The 13,432-nt window shown below is 40.5% G+C and overlaps 1 protein-coding gene across 1 annotated transcript in view; it reads left to right on the top strand.

Moving 5' to 3' along the window:
• The window catches only part of CARF (calcium responsive transcription factor), a 261,735-nt gene that overhangs the window by 64,764 nt on the left and 183,539 nt on the right, over nucleotides 1-13,432 (top strand). The window lies entirely within an intron of this gene.

The raw sequence follows: 13,432 nt of genomic DNA, 5'->3' as shown, positions 1-13,432 counted from the left end.
TTTCCTCGGCTCGAAGAGTCTCTGAGTTATCTGCCTTACATTGTGATTCTCCTTATCTGATTTTTCATTCAGACAAGGTAGTTCTGCGTACTAAACCTGGGTTCCTACCTAAGGTGGTCACTAACAGGAATATCAATCAAGAGATTGTGGTTCCATCTTTGTGTCCTAATCCTTCTTCGAAAAAGGAACGTCTGCTACACAATCTAGATGTAGTCCGTGCCCTGAAATTTTATCTACAGGCAACTAAGGATTTTCGACAAACGTCTTCCCTGTTTGTCGTTTATTCTGGTCAGAGGAGAGGTCAAAAAGCTTCGGCTACCTCTCTCTCCTTTTGGCTTCGTAGCATAATACGGTTAGCCTATGAGACTGCTGGACAGCAGCCTCCTGAAAGAATTACAGCACATTCTACTAGAGCTGTGGCTTCCACTTGGGCCTTTAAGAATGAGGCTTCTGTTGAACAGATTTGCAAGGCTGCAACTTGGTCTTCTCTTCATACTTTTTCCAAATTTTACAAATTTGACACTTTTGCTTCTTCGGAGGCTGTTTTTGGGAGAAAGGTTCTTCAGGCAGTGGTTCCTTCCGTATAAAGAGCCTGCCTGTCCCTCCCGTCATCCGTGTACTTTAGCTTTGGTATTGGTATCCCATAAGTAATGGATGATCCGTGGACTGGATACACTTAACAAGAGAAAACATAATTTATGCTTACCTGATAAATTTATTTCTCTTGTAGTGTATCCAGTCCACGGCCCGCCCTGTCACTTTAAGGCAGGTAATTTTTCCATTAAACTACAGTCACCACTGCACCCTATGGTTTTCCTTTCTCTGCATGTTTTCGGTCGAATGACTGGTAATGGCAGTTAGGGGAGGAGCTATATAGCAGCTCTGCTGGGTGAATCCTCTTGCACTTCCTGTTGGGGAGGAGTTAATATCCCATAAGTAATGGATGATCCGTGGACTGGATACACTAAAAGAGAAATAAATTTATCAGGTAAGCATAAATTATGTTTCTCCAACATAGGTGTGTCCGGTCCACGGCGTCATCCTTACTTGTGGGATATTCTCTTCCCCAACAGGAAATGGCAAAGAGCCCAGCAAAGCTGGTATCATGATCCCTCCTAGGCTCCGCCTTCCCCAGTCATTCTCTTTGCCGTTGTACAGGCAACATCTCCACGGAGATGGCTTAGAGTTTTTTGGTGTTTAAATGTAGTTTTTATTCTTCAATCAAGAGTTTGTTATTTTAAAATAGTGCTGGTATGTACTATTTACTCTGAAACAGAAAAGAGATGAAGATTTCTGTTTGTAAGAGGAAAATGATTTTAGCAACCGTTACTAAAATCGATGGCTGTTTCCACACAGGACTGTTGAGAGGAATTAACTTCAGTTGGGGGAAACAGTGAGCAGACTTTTGCTGCTTGAGGTATGACACATTTCTAACAAGACTAGGTAATGCTGGAAGCTGTCATTTTCCCTATGGGATCCGGTAAGCCATTTTTATTACATAAGAATAAAGGGCTTCACAAGGGCTTTTAAGACTGGTAGACATTTTCTGGGCTAAAACGATTGATATATAAGCATTTTTAATACTTCATAGCTTTGAGGAGTTATTTTATTCTTGGGAATTATGTAAAATAACCGGCAGGCACTGTATTGGACACCTTTTTCTCTAGGGGCTTTCCCTAATCATAGGCAGAGCCTCATTTTCGCGCCTCTATTGCGCAGTTGTTTTTGGGAAGCAAGACATGCAGATGCATGTGTGAGGAGCTCAGATACATAGAAAAAGCTTTCTGAAGGCGTCATTTGGTATCGTATTCCCCTTTGGGCTTGGTTGGGTCTCAGCAAAGCAGATACCAGGGACTGTATAGGGGTTAAATATAAAAACGGCTCCGGTTCCGTTATTTTAAGAGTTAAAGCTTTCAAATTTGGTGTGCAATACTTTTAAGGCTTTAAGACACTGTGGTGAAATTTTGGTGAAATTTGAACAATTCCTTCATACTTTTTCACATTTGCAGTAATAAAGTGTGTTCAGTTTAAAATTTAAAGTGACAGTAACGGTTTTATTTTAAAAGTTTTTTGTACTTTGTTATCAAGTTTATGCCTGTTTAACATGTCTGAACTATCAGATAGACTGTGTTCTGTATGTGGGGAAGCCAAGGTTCCTTCTCATTTAAATAGATGTGATTTATGTGACACAAAATTTAGAGAAAATGATGCCCAAGATGATTCCTCAATTGAGGGGAGTAAGCATGGTACTGCATCATCCCCTCCTTCGTCTACGCCAGTCTTGCCCACACAGGAGGCCCCTAGTACATCTAGTGCGCCAATACTCCTTACTATGCAACAATTAACGGCTGTAATGGATAATTCTATCAAAAACATTTTAGCCAAAATGCCCACTTATCAGCGAAAGCGCGACTGCTCTGTTTTAGAAAATACTGAAGAGCATGAGGACGCTGATGATATTGGTTCTGAAGTGCCCCTACACCAGTCTGAGGGGGCCAGGGAGGTTTTGTCTGAGGGAGAAATTTCAGATTCAGGGAAAATTTCTCAACAAGCTGAACCTGATGTGATTACATTCAAATTTAAATTGGAACATCTCCGCGCTCTGCTTAAGGAGGTGTTATCTACTCTGGATGATTGTGAGAATTTGGTCATTCCAGAGAAATTATGTAAGATGGACAAGTTCCTAGAGGTCCCGGGGCCCCCCGAAGCTTTTCCTATACCCAAGCGGTTGGCGGACATTGTAAACAAAGAATGGGAAAGGCCCGGCATACCTTTCGTCCCTCCCCCTATATTTAAGAAATTGTTTCCTATGGTCGACCCCAGAAAGGACTTATGGCAGACAGTCCCCAAGGTCGAGGGGGCGGTTTCTACTCTAAACAAACGCACCACTATCCCCATAGAAGATAGTTGTGCTTTCAAAGATCCTATGGATAAAAAATTAGAGGGTTTGCTTAAAAAGATGTTTGTTCAGCAAGGTTACCTTCTACAACCAATTTCATGCATTGTTCCTGTCACTACAGCAGCGTGTTTCTGGTTCGATGAACTAGAAAAGGCGCTCAATAAAGATTCTTCTTATGAGGAGATTTTGGACAGAATTCATGCTCTCAAATTGGCTAACTCTTTTACTTTAGACGCCACTTTGCAATTGGCTAGATTAGCGGCGAAAAATTCTGGGTTTGCTATTGTGGCGCGCAGAGCGCTTTGGCTAAAATCTTGGTCACAGGATGCGTCTTCCAAGAACAAATTGCTTAACATTCCTTTCAAGGGGAAAACGCTGTTTGGCCCTGACTTGAAAGAGATTATTTCTGATATCACTGGGGGCAAGGGCCACGCCCTTCCTCAGGATAGGTCTTTCAAGGCTAAGAATAAACCAAATTTTCGTCCCTTTCGCAGAAACGGACCAGCCCCAAGTGCTACATCCTCTAAGCAAGAGGGTAATACTTCTCAAGCCAAGCCAGCCTGGAGGCCAATGCAAGGCTGGAACAAAGGTAAGCAGGCCAAGAAACCTGCCACTGCTACCAAGACAGCATGAGATGTTGGCCCCCGATCCAGGACCGGATCTGGTGGGGGGCAGACTCTCTCTCTTCGCTCAGGCTTGGGCAAGAGATGTTCTGGATCCTTGGGCGCTGGAAATAGTCTCCCAAGGTTATCTTCTGGAATTTAAGGGGCTTCCCCCAAGGGGGAGGTTCCACAGGTCTCAATTGTCTTCAGACCACATAAAAAGACAGGCATTCTTACATTGTGTAGAAGACCTGTTAAAAATGGGAGTGATTCATCCTGTTCCATTAGGAGAACAAGGGATGGGGTTCTACTCCAATCTGTTCATAGTTCCCAAAAAAGAGGGAACATTCAGACCAATCTTAGATCTCAAGATCCTAAACAAGTTTCTCAAGGTTCCATCGTTCAAAATGGAAACCATTCGAACAATTCTTCCTTCCATCCAGGAAGGTCAATTCATGACCACGGTGGATTTAAAGGATGCGTATCTACATATTCCTATCCACAAGGAACATCATCGGTTCCTAAGGTTCGCCTTTCTGGACAAGCATTACCAGTTTGTGGCACTTCCATTCGGATTAGCCACTGCTCCAAGAATTTTCACAAAGGTACTGGGGTCCCTTCTAGCGGTGCTACGACCAAGGGGCATTGCAGTAGTACCTTACTTGGACGACATTCTGATTCAAGCGTCGTCCCTTCCACAAGCAAAGGCTCATACGGACATTGTCCTGGCCTTTCTCAGATCTCACGGGTGGAAAGTGAACGTAGAAAAAAGTTCTCTATCTCCGTCAACAAGAGTTCCCTTCTTGGGAACAATAATAGACTCCTTAGAAATGAGGATTTTTCTGACAGAGGCCAGAAAATCAGAACTTCTAAACTCTTGTCAAGTACTTCATTCTGTTCCTCTTCCTTCCATAGCGCAGTGCATGGAAGTAATAGGTTTGATGGTCGCGGCAATGGACATAGTTCCTTTTGCGCGAATTCATCTGAGACCATTACAACTGTGCATGCTCAGTCAGTGGAATGGGGATTATACAGACTTGTCTCCGACGATACAAGTAGATCAGAGGACCAGAGATTCACTCCGTTGGTGGCTGTCCCTGGACAACCTGTCACAGGGGATGAGCTTCCGCAGACCAGAGTGGGTCATTGTCACGACCGACGCCATTCTGGTGGGCTGGGGCGCGGTCTGGGGACTCCTGAAAGCTCAGGGTCTTTGGTCTCGGGAAGAATCTCTTCTCCCGATAAATATTCTGGAACTGAGAGCGATATTCAATGCTCTCAAGGCTTGGCCTCAGCTAGCAAAGGCCAAATTCATACGGTTTCAATCGGACAACATGACGACTGTTGCGTATATCAACCATCAAGGGGGAACAAGGAGTTCCCTGGCGATGGAAGAAGTGACCAAAATCATTCAATGGGCGGAGACTCACTCCTGCCACTTGTCTGCAATCCACATCCCAGGAGTGGAAAATTGGGAAGCGGATTTTCTGAGTCGTCAGACATTTCATCCGGGGGAGTGGGAACTCCATCCGGAAATCTTTGCCCAAATTACTCAGTTGTGGGGCATTCCAGACATGGATCTGATGGCCTCTCGTCAGAACTTCAAGGTTCCTTGCTACGGGTCCAGATCCAGGGATCCCAAGGCGACTCTAGTAGATGCACTAGTAGCACCTTGGACCTTCAACCTAGCTTATGTATTCCCACCGTTTCCTCTCATCCCCAGGCTGGTAGCCAGGATCAATCAGGAGAGGGCATCGGTGATCTTGATAGCTCCTGCGTGGCCACGCAGGACTTGGTATGCAGACCTGGTGAATATGTCATTGGCTCCACCATGGAAGCTACCTTTGAGACGGGACCTTCTTGTTCAAGGTCCGTTCGAACATCCGAATCTGGTCTCACTCCAACTGACTGCTTGGAGATTGAACGCTTGATTTTATCAAAGCGAGGGTTCTCAGATTCTGTCATTGATACTCTTGTTCAGGCCAGAAAGCCTGTAACTAGAAAAATCTACCATAAAATATGGAAAAAATATATCTGTTGGTGTGAATCTAAAGGATTCCCTTGGGACAAGATAAAAATTCCTAAGATTCTATCCTTTCTTCAAGAAGGTTTGGAGAAAGGATTATCTGCAAGTTCTTTGAAGGGACAGATTTCTGCTTTGTCTGTGTTACTTCACAAAAAGCTGGCGGCTGTGCCAGATGTTCAAGCTTTTGTTCAGGCTCTGGTTAGAAGCAAGCCTGTTTACAAACCTTTGACTCCTCCTTGGAGTCTCAATTTAGTTCTTTCAGTTCTTCAGGGGGTTCCGTTTGAACCCTTACATTCCGTTGATATTAAGTTATTATCTTGGAAAGTTTTGTTTTTGGTTGCAATTTCTTCTGCTAGAAGAGTTTCAGAGTTATCTGCTCTGCAGTGTTCTCCTCCTTATCTGGTGTTCCATGCAGATAAGGTGGTTTTGCGTACTAAACCTGGTTTTCTTCCGAAAGTTGTTTCTAACAAAAACATTAACCAGGAGATAGTCGTGCCTTCTTTGTGTCCGAATCCAGTTTCAAAGAAGGAACGTTTGTTGCACAATTTGGATGTAGTTCGTGCTCTAAAATTCTATTTAGATGCTACAAAGGATTTTAGACAAACATCTTCCTTGTTTGTTGTTTATTCTGGTAAAAGGAGAGGTCAAAAAGCAACTTCTACCTCTATAATTGGGGTTCGAAATCAGCTCCCTAATATTGCGATGTACTTGCCGTATTCCAGCTTGGCTGGTAAGGGGCAGCTTAAGACTTCTTTGAAATTTATTTGGTTCTATTTTGTCCAAATTTCTTTGATTTTATTCCAGTAAGGCTAACACTTTCTTTAAGTGTGTTTCTGTCCTATATATTTTGGATACTGTTGTAGCATGGCTGGGCACCCATGGGGTTCAAGCCCTGCTCAGACCTGGAATCTCCTGGGGTATTTCTTCCAGTTCCTTTTTTAGGAACTGGGTTTTGGAGTTTTATTCAAACTATTCTGCCTTTTTATGGTCACTGATAGCATTATTTGTTTTCATTAGATACAATAAATGCATATTTTTCATTTTTCTGTTTTCATTCAGATTATTTCCTGAGGATGCGGAATCTCATATGATTCACTTGCTCTTCAGGACATAGTTAGAGGATCTTTTTTTCAAAAGTTCTTGATTCCTCACGTAAGGGTCACCTTTTTTAGGTTTCCAGATGGTTATGTCACTGTCTTTGTCTCTATCGGACAAGGGACAATTTGTATTGGGTTCCGTCTGTCGGTACCTTTAGTCTCTATTTTTTCCTTCAGTTGCTATATATGCATAGAAGTTTTAACAGCATTGGATTCAATTCCCTTTGCTCATTTTCAATGGAAAGATCCTTTCCAGCCTTTTATGAGTGTTGTTTCTTCAAGAACATGGTTGGAGGATCAATTAACCAATCAGTTTGTTGATTCCTCAGACAAGAGTAACCTTTTTTAGGTTTCCAGATAGATTCAGTGTCCATGACTCTGTCTCTGTCGGACAAGAGACGTCTGAATTTGGTTTCAGCTTATCGAAACCTTCAGTATCAATCATTCCCTTCGGTAGCCTTATGCATGGAAATTCTAGGTTCTTATGACTGCTGCATTGGACGTGTTCCCCTTTGCTCATTTTCACATGCGACCTCTTCAGCTCTGTATGCTGAACCAGTGGTGCAAGGATTATACAAAGATATCTCATTTAATATCTTTAAAACCGATTGTTCGACACCCTCTGACGTGGTACAGACCACCATCGTTTAGTTCAGGGGGCTTCTTTTGTTCTTCCAACCTGGGCTGTGATCTCAACAGATGCAAGTCTGACAGGTTGGGGAGCTGTATGGGGGTTTCTGACAGCACAAGGGGTTTGGGAATCTCAGGAGGTGAGATTTTCAATCAACATTTTGGAACTCCGTGCAATTTTCAGAGCTCTTCAGTCGTGGCCTCTTCTAAAGAGAGAGTCGTTCTTTTGTTTACAGACGGACAATGTCACAAATGTGGCATATGTCAATCATCAAGAGGGACTCACAGTCCTCTGGCTATAAAGAAAGTATCTCGAATACTTGTATGGGCGAAATCCAGCCCCTGTCTAATTTCTGCGGTTCATATCCCAGGTATAGACAATTGGGAAGCGGATTATCTCAGTCGCCAAATGCTACATCCGGGCGAATGGTCTCTTCACCCAGAGGTATTTCTTCAGATTGTTAAAATATGGGGACTTCCAGAAATAGATCTGATGGCTTCTCATCTAAACAAGAAGCTTCCCAGGTATCTGTCCAGATCCAGGGATCCTCAGGCGGAAGCAGTGGATGCATTGTCACTTCCTTGGAAATATCATCCTGCTATATCTTTCCGCCTCTAGTTCTTCTTTCAAAAGTGATTTCCAAAATTCTAAAGGAGCGTTCGTTTATTCTGCTGGTGGCTCCAGCATGGCCTCACAGGTTTTGGTATGCAGATCTTGTCCGGATGGCTCCTTGCCATCCGTGGACTCTTCCGTTAAGACCAGACCTTCTATCACAAGGTCCTTTTTTTCCATCAGGATCTCAAATCCTTAAATTGAAAGTATGGAGATTGAACGCTTGATTCTCAGTCATAGAGGTTTTCTCTGACTCCGTAATTAATACTATGTTGCAGGCTCGTAAATCTGTATCTAGGATGATATATTATCGAGTCTGGAAGACTTGCATTTTTTGGAGTTTTTCTCATCATTTTTCTTGGCATTCTTTTAGAATTCCTAGAATTTTACAGTTTCTTCAGAATGGTTTGGATAAGTTTTGTCTGCAAGTTCCTTAAAAGGACAAATCTTTGCTCTTTCTGTTCTTTCTCACAGAAAGATTGCTAGTTTTCCTGATTTTTATTGTTTTGTACTAGCTTTGGTTCGTATAAAACTTGTTATTAAGTCAATTTCTCCTCCTTGGAGTTTGAATTTGGTTCTGGGGGCTCTTCAAGCTCCTCCGTTTGAACCTATGCATTCTCTGGACATTAAATTACTTTCTTGGAAAGTTTTGTTTCTTTTGGCCATCTCTTCTGCTAGAAGAGTTTCTGAATTATCTGCTCTTTCTTGTGAGTCTCCTTTTCTGATTTTTCATCAGGATAAGGCGGTGTTGTGAACTTCTTTTGAATTTTTACCTAAGGTTGTGAATTCTAACAACATTAGTAGAGAAATTGTAGTTCCTTCATTTTGTCCTAATCCTAAGAATTCTAAGGAGAGATCACTGCATTCTTTGGATGTAGTTAGAGCTTTGAAATATTATGTTGAAGCTACTAAAATTTTCCGAAAGACTTCTAGTCTTTTTGTTATCTTTTCCAGTTCTAGGAAAGGTCAGAAGGCCTCTGCCATTTCTTTGGCATCTTGGTTGAAATCTTTAATTCATCATGCTTATGTCGAGTTGGGTAAACTCTGCCTCAAAGGATTACAGTTCATTCTACTAGGTCAGTTTCTACTTCCTGGGCGTTTAGGAATGAAGCTTCGGTTGATCAGATTTGCAAAGCAGCAACTTGATCTTCTTTGCATATTTTTACTAAATTCTACCATTTTGATGTGTTTTCTTCTTCTGAAGCAGTTTTTGGTAGAAAAATACTTCAGGCAGCTGTTTCAGTTTGATTCTTCTGCTTATAATTTCAGTTTTTTTCATTATAAGATTTAAACTTTGTTTTGGGTGTGGATTATTTTCAGCGGAATTGGCTGTCTTTATTTTATCCCTCCCTCTCTAGTGACTCTTGCGTGGAAGATCCACATCTTGGGTAGTCATTATCCCATACGTCACTAGCTCATGGACTCTTGCTAATTACATGAAAGAAAACATAATTTATGTAAGAACTTACCTGATAAATTCATTTCTTTCATATTAGCAAGAGTCCATGAGGCCCACCCTTTTTATGGTGGTTATGATTTTTTTGTATAAAGCACAATAATTCCAATTCCTTATTTTTTATGCTTTCGCACTTTTTTCTTATCACCCCACTTCTTGGCTATTCGTTAAACTGATTTGTGGGTGTGGTGAGGGGTGTATTTATAGGCATTTGAGGTTTGGGAAACTTTGCCCCTCCTGGTAGGAATGTATATCCCATACGTCACTAGCTCATGGACTCTTGCTAATATGAAAGAAATGAATTTATCAGGTAAGTTCTTACATAAATTATGTTTTTTTCCACCACTTATATCTGGTGTAACATTAGTGTAAATTTTTTAAAAATTTTTTTTTTACATCAGTCATCTTCTAGTGTTATTTAATTTTAGTTGCCAGGCCAGCCTGGCTGCCATTAGTGCCAGCCTGTGTGTCAGGCTGGCAGCATATACTGTGCCTACTTCCATCCTCAGTGCCAGTCCACCACTCCTATCTGGTGTAACATTAGTTTAAATTTTGTAAAAAAAAACTTTTACATCAGTCTTCTAGTGTTATTTAATTTTAGTTGCCAGGCCAGCCTGCCACTAGTGCCAGCCTATGTGTCAGGCTGCCAGCACATACTGTGCCTACTTCTATCCTGAGTGCCATCACTCCTATCTGTTGTAACATTAGTGTAACTTTAAAAAAAAACAACTTTTACATCAGTCTGCTATTGTTATTTAATTGCAGATGCCTGTCTGCCAGCGTGTGTGCCAGGCCCACTTTCCAACTAGTGCCACGAATCATATTTGTTATAACAGCAGTGTAAATATTTAAAATAAAAACTTTTTTGACTGTGAATCATCAGTCTGCTAGTGCAATTGAATTGCAGTTGCCTGCCTGCCAGCGTGTGTGCCAGGCCCATTTGCCAACTAGTGCCACCAATCATATTTGTTATAACAGTATTGTAAATATTTAAAATAAAAACTTTTTTGACTGAGAAACAACAGTCATCTAGTGTAATCTAATTGCAGTTGCCTGCCTGCCAGCGTGTGTGCCAGGCCCACTTGCCAACTAGTGCCACCAATCATATTTGTTATAACAGTATTGTAAATATTTAAAATAAAAACTTTTTTGACTGAGAAACATCAGTCATCTAGTGTAATCTAATTGCAGTTGCCTTCCTCCCAGCGTGTGTGCCAGGCCCACTTGCCAACTAGTGCCACCAATCATATTTGTTATAACAGTAGTGTAAATATTTTAAAAAAATATTTTTTGACTGTGAAACATCAGTCTGCTAGTGTAATTTAATTGAAGTTGCCTGCAATGTATCTATCTATCAAATCTATCTATCTCGTGGTTGTGCAAATGGACTGTTTGCGGTTGTTTGTGGTGCAGGGAGTTTGGTCTGTCACTGTGAAGCGGGCGTAACCCTTACACTACCTGATCGATACAACATCATACCTGATGTTTTAAAGCACGTTATTCCAAACAATTTAGGAATGTTAGGTGATTTAGGCCCTTTATGGGTTAAAACCAGACTCTGCATCAACTATGTAATTTTCAATGGGAGTTTTGCCATGGATCCCCCTCCGGCATGCCACAGTCCAGGTGTTAGTCCCCTTGAAACAACTTTTCCATCACTATTGTGGCCAGAAAGAGTCCTTGTGGGTTTTAAAGTTCGCCTGCCTATTGAAGTCAATGGCAGTTCGCCCGGTTCGCCGGTTCGCGAACATTTGCGGAAGTTCAAGTCCGCCGTTCGTAAGAACATAATAATACTTCAAAATCAACGTAGTATGTGCTCTATTTGGAACACAATCCTATATATCTCAGAAAACTTGGGTGATTTAACTAGTGAGATAATATTAACTCTCAACAAGGATATAATTACAATTATTCCATGTTAGTATAATCAAAAGGATATTGAATTTATTCTACCAGTGTAAAAACCTGGTACAATTGCACTTATATCTGCGAATTTCATTTTTTTAACAATGGAGTGAAATGAGCACATTTACTAGCAGACCAATGTGATTGCTCCACAGTCAATTGACCATTATTTAGCTCAACCCTTTAAAACTGTGAACAGACAACGAAACGATGATTGATATATATTGAACAGCAATTCTGACACAGCCTCAGAACAAGACACACCCTCATTCGTGAACATAGTTATTATCTTTGTGCAGATTGTGTCAGCAATGCATAAGACAGTAAACCTGTCGATTCGTGCTGTAATACCATATATTAAAATGATGTATTATTGTTGTACTCTCAGTGGATCTCAGCCCACCTAGAGAGTAATAGAACACATATATACGATTCATTAAATCTGAGGAACAATCCCCAGGAAGAACCAGCAGTAAAAATAGTATTATTTCTATTCACCCCAGTGTAACATGCCAGATACAGCAGTATCTCTCCACTATTATTATCAGTGACTAGTGCACCATCACTACTTAATTATAGCTCTTTCAAGTCTCTTCGTGGTTTTAAACGCACACACACACATTCAGTGATTTTATATAAGTATTCCAATAATAAAAGTTATGTTTTAATGCTCAATTCCAAGCTTTTGTTTTCTCCTCAAGAATGATGTCCTTCATCTTTAAGTGGTGTTAGAAGTGCTATACAAGTGCACCCTTTTTTGTCAAAATCCTTTTGGTTTTTGACTCAATTTTGTAAATTGTTCATGTGCACACAAGCACTCTAGCTCACAAGGTATATTTATAATCAAACCAGATTGAGCAACCCCATTTATATGTGAAGTGCTTTTTTCCATTCTCTTTTTTTGAATATAAAGGGACTAGTCTTTTTTTTTTTGTTTATTTAATAAAGGCCAGTTATATTTAGCCCGAACAATCTGTCGAAAAGGTGATACTGGAGTCATAATATTCCATTTTCTATCTAAAAAAAATAGCTGAAAAAGTGAGCGGTAGACCCTCTCCTGCAAGACTCCTACTGCATTTAAAAGTCAGTAGTTAAGAGTTTTATGGGCTAACCCCGGAACATAAAGCTCTTAACTAAAGTGCTAAAAAGTACACTAACACCCATAAACTACCTATTAACCCCTAAACCGAGGCCCCCCCACATCGGAAACACTTAACTAAAATGTTTAACCCCTAATCTGCCGACCGGACATCTCCGTCACTTTAATAAATGTATTAACCCCTAAACCGCCGCACTCCCGCCTCACAATTACTAGTTACATTTTATTAACCCCTAATCTGCCGCCCACAACGTCGCCGCTACTATATTACATTTATTAATTCCTAAACCTAAGTCTAACCCTAAGTCTAACCCCCCTAACTTAAATATAATTTAAATACATCTAAATAAATTGACTACAATTAAATAAATTAATCCTATTTAAAACTAAATACTTACAGATAAAATAAACCCTAAGCTAGCTACAATATAACTAATAGTTACATTGTAGCTAGCTTAGGATTTTTTTTTTATTTTACAGCTAAGTTTGTATTTATTTTAACTAGGTAGAATAGTTACTAAATAGTTATTAACTATTTAATAACTTCCTAGTTAAAATAAATACAAATTGACCTGTAAAATAAATCCTAACCTAAATTACAATTACACCTAACAGTACACTATCATTAAATTAATTAAATAAATTACCTACAATTACCTACAATTAACTACAATTAAATTAAATAAACTAAAGTACAAACCCCCCCACTAAATTACAGGAAATAAAACAAGAATTACAATTTTTTAAACTAATTACACCTAATCTAATCCCCCATATAAAATAAAAAGCCCCCCAAAATAATAAAATTCCCTACCCTATACTAAATAACAAATATCCTTTAAAAGGGCCTTTTGCGGGACATTGCCCCAAAGTAATCAGCTCTTTTACCTGTAAAAAAAAATACAATACCCCCCAACATTACAATCCACCACCCACACACCCAACCCTACTCTAAAACCCACCCAATCCCCCCTTAAAAAACCTAACACTACCCCCTTGAAGATCTCCCTACCTTGAGCCGTCTTCACCCAGCCGGGCACAAGTGGACCTCCAGAGGGGCAGAAGTCTTCATCCGATCCGGGCAGAAGAGGACCTCCAGACCAGC

The sequence above is a fragment of the Bombina bombina genome, chromosome 1 (assembly GCF_027579735.1).
Source record: "Bombina bombina isolate aBomBom1 chromosome 1, aBomBom1.pri, whole genome shotgun sequence".
NCBI classification, from domain to species: Eukaryota; Metazoa; Chordata; class Amphibia; order Anura; family Bombinatoridae; genus Bombina; species Bombina bombina.
The sequence above is the reverse complement of the archived record's forward strand: the minus strand, read 5'-3'. Positions and strand labels throughout refer to the sequence as shown.